This window comes from Cynocephalus volans, chromosome 8, assembly GCF_027409185.1.
Source record: "Cynocephalus volans isolate mCynVol1 chromosome 8, mCynVol1.pri, whole genome shotgun sequence".
NCBI lineage: Eukaryota > Metazoa > Chordata > Mammalia > Dermoptera > Cynocephalidae > Cynocephalus > Cynocephalus volans.
In genome coordinates, this window is record NC_084467.1 from 57,623,936 (window position 1) to 57,634,968 (window position 11,033).

Sequence of the window (11,033 nt, forward strand, 5' to 3'; positions counted from 1 at the left end):
TGATTTTGTTTTGTTTTGGCAGCTGGCCAGAATGGGGATTCAACCTTGGACCTTGGTGTTACCAGCACCACACTCTAAACAAATGAGCAAACCAGCCAGTACTCATTATTGTTTAAATGCCATCTAATTTTGTTTTGATCCGGCCTGTTTATTTTCTGAATAAAACTGTAGCTGGCATGGTGATTTGTGCAGAGTATGCTGAGGACAGATTCCCCCCTCCCTGACTCCTAGTCCAGGGGTCTATTGCAAACCACACTCAATTAACTGTTCAGAATCGAACTGGTGCTTCTCATCCTGCCTGAACATTCAAATGGCCTGGATAGCTTAAAACAAAACAAAACAAAACAAAACAAAACCCTACTAAAACCAAACCACTAAAGTCTGAGCACTGCTGCAAGCCCCCTTGATACTTTTTTTAAAAGTTCATTAGGGGGTTGAGCCATCAAGGAAAAAAAGGTGGGAGAAGCCCTGGCAGAATTGAAGCTGCTCTCCTGAATTTGCAATGCAGCATGATAAATCACCCCAGGACTTGATAAAGAGGGGACTCAGTCCCCCTGCTTAGATTTGCCATCTAATGCCTACTCAGCCACTTCATCCTCTACCCATGTTCATCAACCGTTGACTATTCTTAACAAACCATAGAGACATCAGGACACTGTATCTCCTATTCAGCGCTTGAGCCGGGATGGTGGGAACAGCCCTGAGCCTTCTCATCCGGGCTGAGCTGGGCCACCTGGACTCTCCTGGGCGACGATCAGATCTACAACGTCATCGTCACCGCCCACACGTTCGTAATCATTTTCTTCATAGTCATGCCCATTATCATGGGAGGCTTTGGCAACTGACTGGTCCCTCTCATAACTGGAGCTCCCGACATGGCATTTCCCAGAATGAATAACATGAGCTTTTGACTTCTCCCCCCATCATTCCTGCTCGCCTCCTCGATAGCAGAGGCTGGTGCTGGGACAGGTTGAACCGTCTGTCCCACTTTAGCTGGAAATCTGGCCCACGCTGGGGCCCCTGTAGACCTTACAATTTTCTCCCTGCACCTAGCGGGTGTCTCCTCTATTCTAGGGGCAATTAACTTTATTACCGCCATTATCAACATAAAGCCACCGGCAATATCCCAATACCAACCCCCCTGTTGGTGTGATCGGTACTAATCACAGCCGTCCCCCTGCTCCTCTCCCTCCCCATGCTAGCAGCCGGCATCACCATGCTACTGACAGACCGCAACCTAAACACCACATTCTTCAACCCTGCAGGAGGAGGAGACCCCATCCTATACCAACATCTATTCTGATTTTTCAGACACCCCAAAGTCTATATTCTAATTCTCCCTGGCTTCGGGATGATCTCCCACCTTGTAACCTACTATTCAGGTAAAAAAGAACCATTTGGGTACATAGGAATAGTCTGAGCTATAAAATCCGTTGGCTACTTGGGCTTCATCACCTGGTCGCATCATATATTCACAATAGGAATAGACATGGACACCTGAGCATACTTTACATCAGCCACTATCATTATCGCAATCCCCACAGGCGTAAAAGTATTCAGCTGGCCAGCTACACTGCACGGAGGTAACATCAAGTGATCCCCTGCTATACTACGAGCCCTAGGTTTCATTTTCCTGTTCATGGTAGGAGGCCTAACGGGAATCGTGTTAGCCAACTCATCGCTAGACCTCGTCCTTCATGGCACATATTATGTAGTAGCACACTTCCACTATGTCTTATCCATAGAAGTGGTATTTGCCATTATAGGGGGCTTTGTCCACTGATTTCCCCTATTTTTAGGCTATACCCTCAACACCACCTGAGCCAAAATCCACTTTACAATCATGTTCATAGGTGTAAACCTAACATTCTTCCCACAACACTTTCTTGGCCTGTCAGGAATATCGCGATGAAACTCTTACTACCCTGACGCATACACCTCATAAAACACAGTGTCATCCATGGGATCATTCATCTCCCTAACAGCAGTCATACTAATAATTTTCATAATCTGAGAGGCCTTTGCTTCAAAATGAGAAGTCTCAGCAGTAGAACTCCCACCACAAACCTAGAACGACTGCACGCCTGCCCACCTGCCTACCACACATTTGAAGAACCTACATATGTAAAAGCCTAATGAGAAAGGAAGGAATCGAACCCCCTAAGAATGGTTTCAAGCCAACCCTATAACTTCTATAACTTTCTCAACAAGCAAGATATTAGTAAAACTATTACATAACTTTGTCAAAGTTAATTTATAGGTTCAAGCCCTGTATATCTTTATGGCGTACCCACTACAGCTAGGCCTTCAAGATGCCACTTCCCCTGTCATAGAAGAACTACTACACTTCTATGACCACACCCTAATAATCGTATTCCTAATCAGCTCCTTAGTCTTCTACATCATTTCCTTGATATTAACTACAAAACTTACCCACACAAACACCATAGATGCTCAAGAAGTAGAAACTGTGTGAACAATCCTACCTGCTATTATCCTGATTTTAATTGCCCTTCCATCATTACAAATCCTGATATAACAGATGAAATCAACAACCCTCTCCTAACCATCAAAACCATGGGCCACCAATGGTACCGAAGCTATGAATATACAGACTGCGAAGACCTAAACTTCAATTCATATATAGTTCCCACCACGGACCTAAAACCAGGTGAACTCCGACTTCTAGAAGTCAACAAACGGGTAGTACTCCCAATAGAAATCTCAATCCACATGCTAATCTCATCTGAAGGCGTACTACACTCATGAGCCATACCCCTCACTAGGCCTAAAAACAGACGCAATCCCAGGATGCCTAAATTCAGCAACCCTAATGGCCACACAACCAGGCCTGTACTACGGACAGGGCTCAGAAATCTGTGGCTTGAACCCATAGCTTCATGCCCATCATACTTGAACTAGTTCCACTCAAACACTTTGAGAACTGATCAACTTCAATGCTACAACCACATTGTGAAGCTAAACGGCATTAACCTTTTAAGTTAAAGAATGGAAGCGCCAGCCTTCCCACAATGAAATGCCACAACTAGACACTTCAACATGACTCACTACTCTTGCCTCTGTAATCCTGACACTTTTCATTGTGCTTCAATGAAAATTCTCAAAATTCACCTACCCCTCTAACCCTGCAGAAAAAACTGTTCAAACATCAAATCACGTAAACCCCTGAGCAAAAAAATAAGTGAAAATCTATTTGCCTCTTTCATTACCTTACTCTAATAGGAATGCCTATCATAACCCTTATTATCCTACTCCCCAACATAATATACCCCTCTCCCTCCCACGTCATCAACAACTGCAAAATGACTTGATCCAACTCATCCTAAAACAACTAATAATAATCCACAATACCAAAGGACGAACATGATCTCTAATATTAATTTCACCAATCCTATTTATTGGCTCAACAAACTTACTAGGCCTACTACCCCACTCATTTACACCAACCACCCAACTATCCTAAACCTAGGTATGGCAATTCCCCTATGAGCCAGAACAGTAATTACAGGTCTTTGCCACAAAACAAAAGCATCTCTAGCCCACTTCGTACCACAAGTGACACCACCCCTCTCATCCCAATACTTGTGATCATTGAGACCATTAGCCTTTTCATTCAACCTGTAGCCCTAGCCGTACGATTAACAGCCAACATCACAGCTGACCCCCTGCTCATGCACCTTATCAGAGGTGCCACACTAGCACTAATAAACCTAAGCCCCCCAGCTGCCTCAGCTACCTTCAGTGTCCTTATTCTACTCACTGCCCTTTAACTTTCCGTAGCCCTGATTCAAGCCTATGTATTCACTCTCCTAGTGAGCCTTTACCTACACGACAATACCTAATGACTCACCAAACCTATCACATAGTAAACCCTACTCCCTGACCACTCACAAGAGCCCTGTCTGCCTTACTTATAACATCTGGCCTGGCAATATGATTCCATATTAACTCTACCACTCTACTAATACTAGGCCTACTAACCAACCTACTAACCATGTATCAATGATGATGAGACGTAGTGAGGAAAGCACCTTTCAAGGCCATCATAGAACCGTAGTTCAAATAGGCCTGCGATACGGAATAATCCTATTTATTGCATCCAAAATCTTCTTCTTCATTGGATTCTTCTGAGCCTTTTACCACTCAAGCCTAGCCCCAACTCCCGAACTAGGAGGCTTCTGACCACCAACAGACATTAACCCTCTCAACCCTATAGAAGTCCCACTGCTCAACACATCAGTCCTATTAGCCTCCAGAGTATCCATTACTTGAGCTCACCACAGCTTCATGGAAGGAAACCATAAACATATATTCCAAGCCCTCTTTATTACAATCTCTCTAGGAATTTACTTCATACCCTCCAAGTCTCAGAGTACTTTGAAACACCTTTCACTATCTCCGACGGTGTGTATGGGTCAACATTCTTCCTAGCAACAGGCTTCCGTGGCCTGCGTGTAATTATTGGCTCCACCTTTCTCATAGTCTGATTTTTACACCAACTAAAATTTCATATCACATTCAACCACCACTTTGGCTTTGAGGCTGCAGCCTGGTACTGACACTTTGTGGATGTAGTCTGACTCTTCTTATACGTCTCTATTTATTGATGAGGATCCTATTCTTTCAGTATCAGCTAGTACAATTGAGTTCCAGACAATTAGCTCTGGTCACAACTCAGAAAAGAATAATTAAACTAATACTCTCTCAACTAACATAGTGCTAGCACTCCTGCTCATCACCATCACCTTTTGACTACCACAACTAAACATCTGTGCAGAAAAGTCACTCCATACAAATGTGGGTTTGACCCAATAGGATCCGCCCGCCTGCCATTCTCCATAAAATTTTTCTTAGTAGCCATCACATTCCTACTATTCGACCTAGACATTGCCCTCCTGCTCCCATGAGCCACCCAAACAAACGGGCTTAGACTAATACTCATCATAACGCTTGTGCTAATCCTCGTCCTAGCACTGGGCCTAGCCTACGAATGAACCCAAAAAGGCCTAGAATGAGCTGAATATAGTAGTTGGTTTAATCAAAACAATTGGTTTTGACCCATTAAGTTACATTCCGTAACTACTAAAATGCCTTCAGTTTACATCAACATTATCCTAGCATAGCCCACATCCTTTGTAGGACTACTAATGTAACGATCCCACCTTATATCCTCACTCCTATGCCTGGAAGGCATGATGCTATCCCTATTCATGCTAGGCACTCTCCTATTCTTAAATATACACTTCAGCCTATCCTACACCCTCCCATTTTCCTTCTAGTCTTCGCAGCCTGCAAGGTTGCCATAGCTCTAGCACTTCTAACAATAGTTTCTAACACCTATGGCCTAGACTACATACAAAACCTCAACGTTCTATAATGCTAAAACTCATTATCCCTACAATTATACTTATTCCCACTACATGATATTCTAACAACAACATAATCTGAATTAACTCAACAACCCACAGCCTATTAATTAGCCTCACCACCTTCTTTTTCTTAAATCACAACAATGAAAACAGCACAAACACATCACTAAACTTCTTCTCGGACCCCCTCTAAACCCCCTTCTAATATTAATGACCTGACTCCTTCTTCTAATAATTATAGCAAGTCAACAACACCTCTCCAAAGAAACAGACACACACAAAAAAACTGTACATCCTTATATTAATCTCACTACAAATTTTCCTAATCATAACCTTTACCACCACAGAACTAATCATATTTTATATCCTATTTGAAGCAACACTTATCCCAACCCTAGCTATCATCACCCGATGAGGCAACCAACCAGAACGACTGAATGCAGGACTCTACTTTCTATTCTACACCCTCCTCGGCTCCATACCACTACTTATTGCACTAATTTAAATCCACAACTCTGCTGGCTCACTAAATCTATTGTTAACCCAGTACTGAACACAAACACCCTCACCACCATGATCCAGCACCCTTTTATGAGTGGCATGCATAATAGCATTTATAGTAAAAATACCACTCTACGGACTCCACCTCTGACTACCAAAAGCACATGTAGAAGCCCCTATTGCCGGATCTATAGTCCTTGCAGCAGTTCTACTGAAATTAGGAGGATATGGAATAATACGAATCACCACCACTCTGGATCCGCCAACAAACTTCATGATCTACGCCTTCCTCATATTCTTCCTATGAGGAATAATTGTGACAAACTCCGTCTGCTTACACCAAATGGACCTAAAATCTCTCATTACCTACTCATCCATTAGCCATGTCGCCCTGGTAATTGTAGCCATCCTAATCCAAACACCCTGAGGATTCATAGGAGCCACAGCCCTAATAATTGCCCATGGACTCATATCATCCCTACTTTTCTGCCTTGCAAACTCCAGTTATGAATGTGTCCACAGCCGAACTACGATCCTAGCCCACGGACTACAAACGCTTCTCCCCCTAATAGCGGCATGATGATCACTAGCCTCCCTAACAAACTTAGCCCTCCCACCAACCATCAACTTAATTGGGGAACTATTTGTAACAATGACATCATTTTCATGATCAAACATTACAGTTATCCTCATAGGACTCAACATACTAATTACAGCCCTAGACACCCTATTCATACTAATCACAACACAACGAGGGGCCTTCACACACCACACCAGCAACATTAAACCATCCCTCACACGAGAAAACTCTCTAACACTCATACACATCATTCCACTCCTACTTCTATCCCTCAACCCTAAAATGCTCTTAGGCCCCTCCTACTGAAAATATAGTTGAAACAAAACATTAGATTGTGAACCTAGTAACAGAAGCTCAAAACTTCTTATTTACCAGGAAAGATTGCAGGAACTGCTAACTCCTGCCACCATACTTAAAACTATGGCTTTCTTCCTTTTAAAGGATAGAAGTAATCTGTTGGCCTTAGGAACCAAAAAATTGGTACAACTCCAGATAAAAGTAATAAACTTATTTCCCTCCTTAACGGCAGTCTCACTTATTATCCTTATCACCCCCATCATCCTTGCCTTCACCAACATATACAAAGGCAACACCTCTCCCTATTAGGTAAAAACCTCAATCCAATTTGCCTCCCTAACTAGCCTCACACCCACCCTTATACTCATCTACTCTGGACAAGACACAATCATCTCTAACTGACATTGAATCACCATCCAAACACTTAAACTATCCCTCAGCTTCAAACTAGGTTATTTCTCAATGATCTTTGTCCCAGTAGCTCTCTTCGTCACATGATCTATCATAGAATTCTCACTATGATATATACAATCAGACCCCAACATCAACAAGTTCTTCAATTACCTACTCACTTTCCTTATCACAATGCTAATCCTGGTCTCTGCCAACAACCTATTCCAACTCTTCACTGGGTGAGAGGGAGTTGGCATCATATCTTTCCTCCTCACTGTATGATGATATGGCCGAACAGATGCAAACATGGCAGCTCTGCAAGCAATCCTTTACAACTGCATTGAGGACATTGGCTTCATCTTAGCCATAGTGTGATTCCTGGCACACTCAAATACATGAGACCTTCAACAAGTGTTCATCCTCACCAGAAACCCAGATCTCCTCCTGCTAGCAGGCCTCCTCCTCGTCGCAGCAGGCAAATCTGCCCAATTTGGCCTACACCCATGACTACCCTCTGCAATAGAAGGCCCCACACCAGTCTCAGCCCTACTTCACTCCAGCACAATAGTCGTAGCAGGAATCTTCCTACTAATCCAATTTTACCCACTAATAGAAAACAACAAAACAGCTCAAACACTAGCTCTATGCTTGGGTGCTATCACTACACTGCTCACAGCCATCTGTGCTTTAACACAAAACATCAAATAAACATTGCATTTTCCACCTCGAGTCAACTAGGCTTAATAATACTGACAATCAGCATCAACCAACCACATCTAGCATTCCTTCATATCTGCACACATGCATTTTTCAAAGCTATATTATTTATATGCTCCAGCTCCATCATTCACAACCTAAACAATGAACAGAATATCCGAAAAACAGGAGGCCTGCACAAAACCAAGCCCTTTACATCAACCTCCTTAGCCATCGGGAGCCTGTGCTCATGGGCATACCATTCCTAACAGGCTTCTGTTCCAAAGACCTGATCATCGAAACGGCAAATACATCGTATGCCAATGCCTGAGCCCTAGTAATCACACTCATTGCCATCACCTTCCCGGCCGCCTTCAGCACCCGGGTTATCTTCTTCGCACTGCTAGGACAACCCCGCTTCCCAGCCCCAGTAAGCATCGACGAAATCGACCCCAACCTAAGCAATTCAATCAAACGCCTAGCAATCGGCAGCATTACGCTGGCTTCATCCTCTCTAACAGTATCACCTTCATAAACACCCCTCAAATAACCATACCCCCCGACCTCAAACTCTCCGCCCTCCTCGTAACCATCCTGGGCTTCACTGCGGCACTAGAACTAAGCCTAAACGCACAAAAGTTAAATTTTAAACTTCCTTCACACACACACAAATTCTCCACCCTCCTGGGATTCTTCTCAACCATTACACACCACATGACGCCCTCCCTTAACCTAACCATAAGTCAAAACGTAGCCTCCCTAACACTAGACCTAACCTGACTAGAAAAAGCGATTCCAAAAAACAGCTCCCACATTCAAGTACTAGCCGCGACAGCCATTTCCAACCAAAAAGGCCTAATCAAACTCTACTTCCTCTCTCTCCTCATTTCAACCCTAACAGCAACACTGCTAATAATTGAACGACCTGAGTGACCTCAGTAACAATAACACCCATAAACAAAGACCAACCAGCCACTACCACTAACCAATACCCATAACTATATAATGTGGCCACACCCGGAGAATCCTCATGAAAATAACCTACCCCTCCCCCTAAAAAATCACCCAATCACCTATATTCTTAAAACTGATAACAACCTTCACCTCATCAGAATCCGTCATCCATAAAACTACAAACAACTCTATCACCACCCCCAACAACAAGGCCCCTCAAACGACAACATTTGAACCTCAAGCTTCAGGATACTCGTCAGTAGCCATAGCAGTAGTATAACCAAACACCACCATCATGCCTCCCAAACAGACTAAAAATACCATCAATCCCAAGAAAGACCCCCCAAAACTAACCACAATACCACAACCAATCCCCCCACTAACAAGTAACCCCAACCCACCATAAATAGGTGAAGGCTTTGAAAAAAATTCTACAAAACCAACAACAAAAGCAACATTCCACAAGAATACAGTATATTTCATAATTCTTACATGGACCGCAACCACGACTGGTGACATGAAAAACCACCACTGTACTTCAGCTACAAGAACCTGATGACCGACATCTGAAAATCCCACCCCACACCCTCATCGACCTACCCACACAGTCAAACACCTCAGCATGATGAAACTTCGGCCCACTACTAGGCATGTGCCTGCTACTCCAAAGTATTACAGGACTATTCTTGGCCATACACGACACAGCAGACAGCAGGAGCATTCTCCTCTGTCGTCCACATCTGCCGAGACGTAAACTATGGCCGAATCATTTGGTATATTCACGCCAGTGGAGCATCCATATTCTTTATCTGCCTTTCCATCCATGTAGGCCGAGGCCTCTACTACTGATTGTACACCTGCCTAGAAGCCTGAAACACTGGCATCATCCTGCTCTTTACAGTAATAGCTACAGCATTCATGGGCTACATCTTACCCTGAGGACAAATATCTTTCTGAGGAGCAACAGTAATCACGAACCTATTATCTGCCATCCTGTAAATTGGCACAAACCTAGTAGAGTGAATTTGAGGCAGATCCTTGGTAGACAAGGCCACCGTCACATGCTTCTTTGCTCTCCACTTTATCCTCCCCTTCATCATCTCAGCCTTAGCCATTGTGCACCTTCTATTTTTACACAAAACAGGATCCAACAACCCTTCAGGAATCCCATCAGACTCAGACAAAATCCCATCCCACCCCTACTACACAATTAAAGACGCACTAGGAGCCCTCCTGCTCACCTTACTCCTCCTCAACCTCATCCTCTTCTCCCCTGACCTCTTAGGAGACCCTGACAACTACACTCCGGCCAACCCCCTAAACATAGCACCCCACATCAAACCAGAATGGTACTTTCTATTCGCCTACGCAATTCTATGTTCCATCCCCAACAAACTAGGAGGAGTCCTTGCTCTCATCATATCTATCCTAATCCTAGCACTCATCCCCACCCTCCAACTATCCAAACAATGCAGTATAATATTCCAACCACTCAGCCAATGCCTGTTCTGAACCCTAGTATCCAACCTCCTCACACTCACATGACTCAGAGGCCAACCAGTAGAATATGCCTTCATTGCCATTGGCCAAATAGCATCTCTCTTGTATTTCCTCATTATCCTAGTCCTCATGCCCCTTGCCAACCTGACCGAAAATAAACTCCTCAAATGAAGAGCCCCTGTAGTATAGAAAATTACTTTGGTCTTGTAAACCAAAAACGGAGAAAACACTTCCCCCCAGGACCATCAACACCCAAAGCTGAAGTTCTACCTAAACTACTCCCTGCATATTCAAAAATTAACCCCTCAAGTGCTATATCAGTATTGACACCAGCAAATAAAACCACAAACATCCTATGTACATCGTGCATGAAGTGATTTACCCCACGAATAATATGCTAGTACTCTATATTTCATACAGTACATAGTACATACATGTATTATCATACATGAAGTTATTTACCCCATGCATATAAGCAAGTACCAGGTATGGTTTATCGTACATAAGACATACAGTGATTTATTGTACATAGAAACCAACCTGAACATGGATATCCACAGCAAACATGACCCCTTAATCAGACATAGCACATCCAAGTCAAATCATTTCCAGCCAACATGTGTATCACCTCCAATGTTGGTCTCTCAACTACCAAGCTCAGAGAAATCAGCAAACGTTTGGGAAGTGTCCCTCTCCTCGCTCTGGGCCCATGAACCTTGGGG

The 11,033-nt window shown here is 43.6% G+C and overlaps 1 pseudogene; it reads left to right on the top strand.

Annotated features, from left to right (window-relative positions):
• Positions 1 to 685: 685 nt before the first annotated feature.
• On the top strand, positions 686 to 10,356 carry LOC134384161 (cytochrome b-like; annotated as a pseudogene).
• The last annotated feature ends 677 nt before the right edge of the window (positions 10,357 to 11,033 follow it).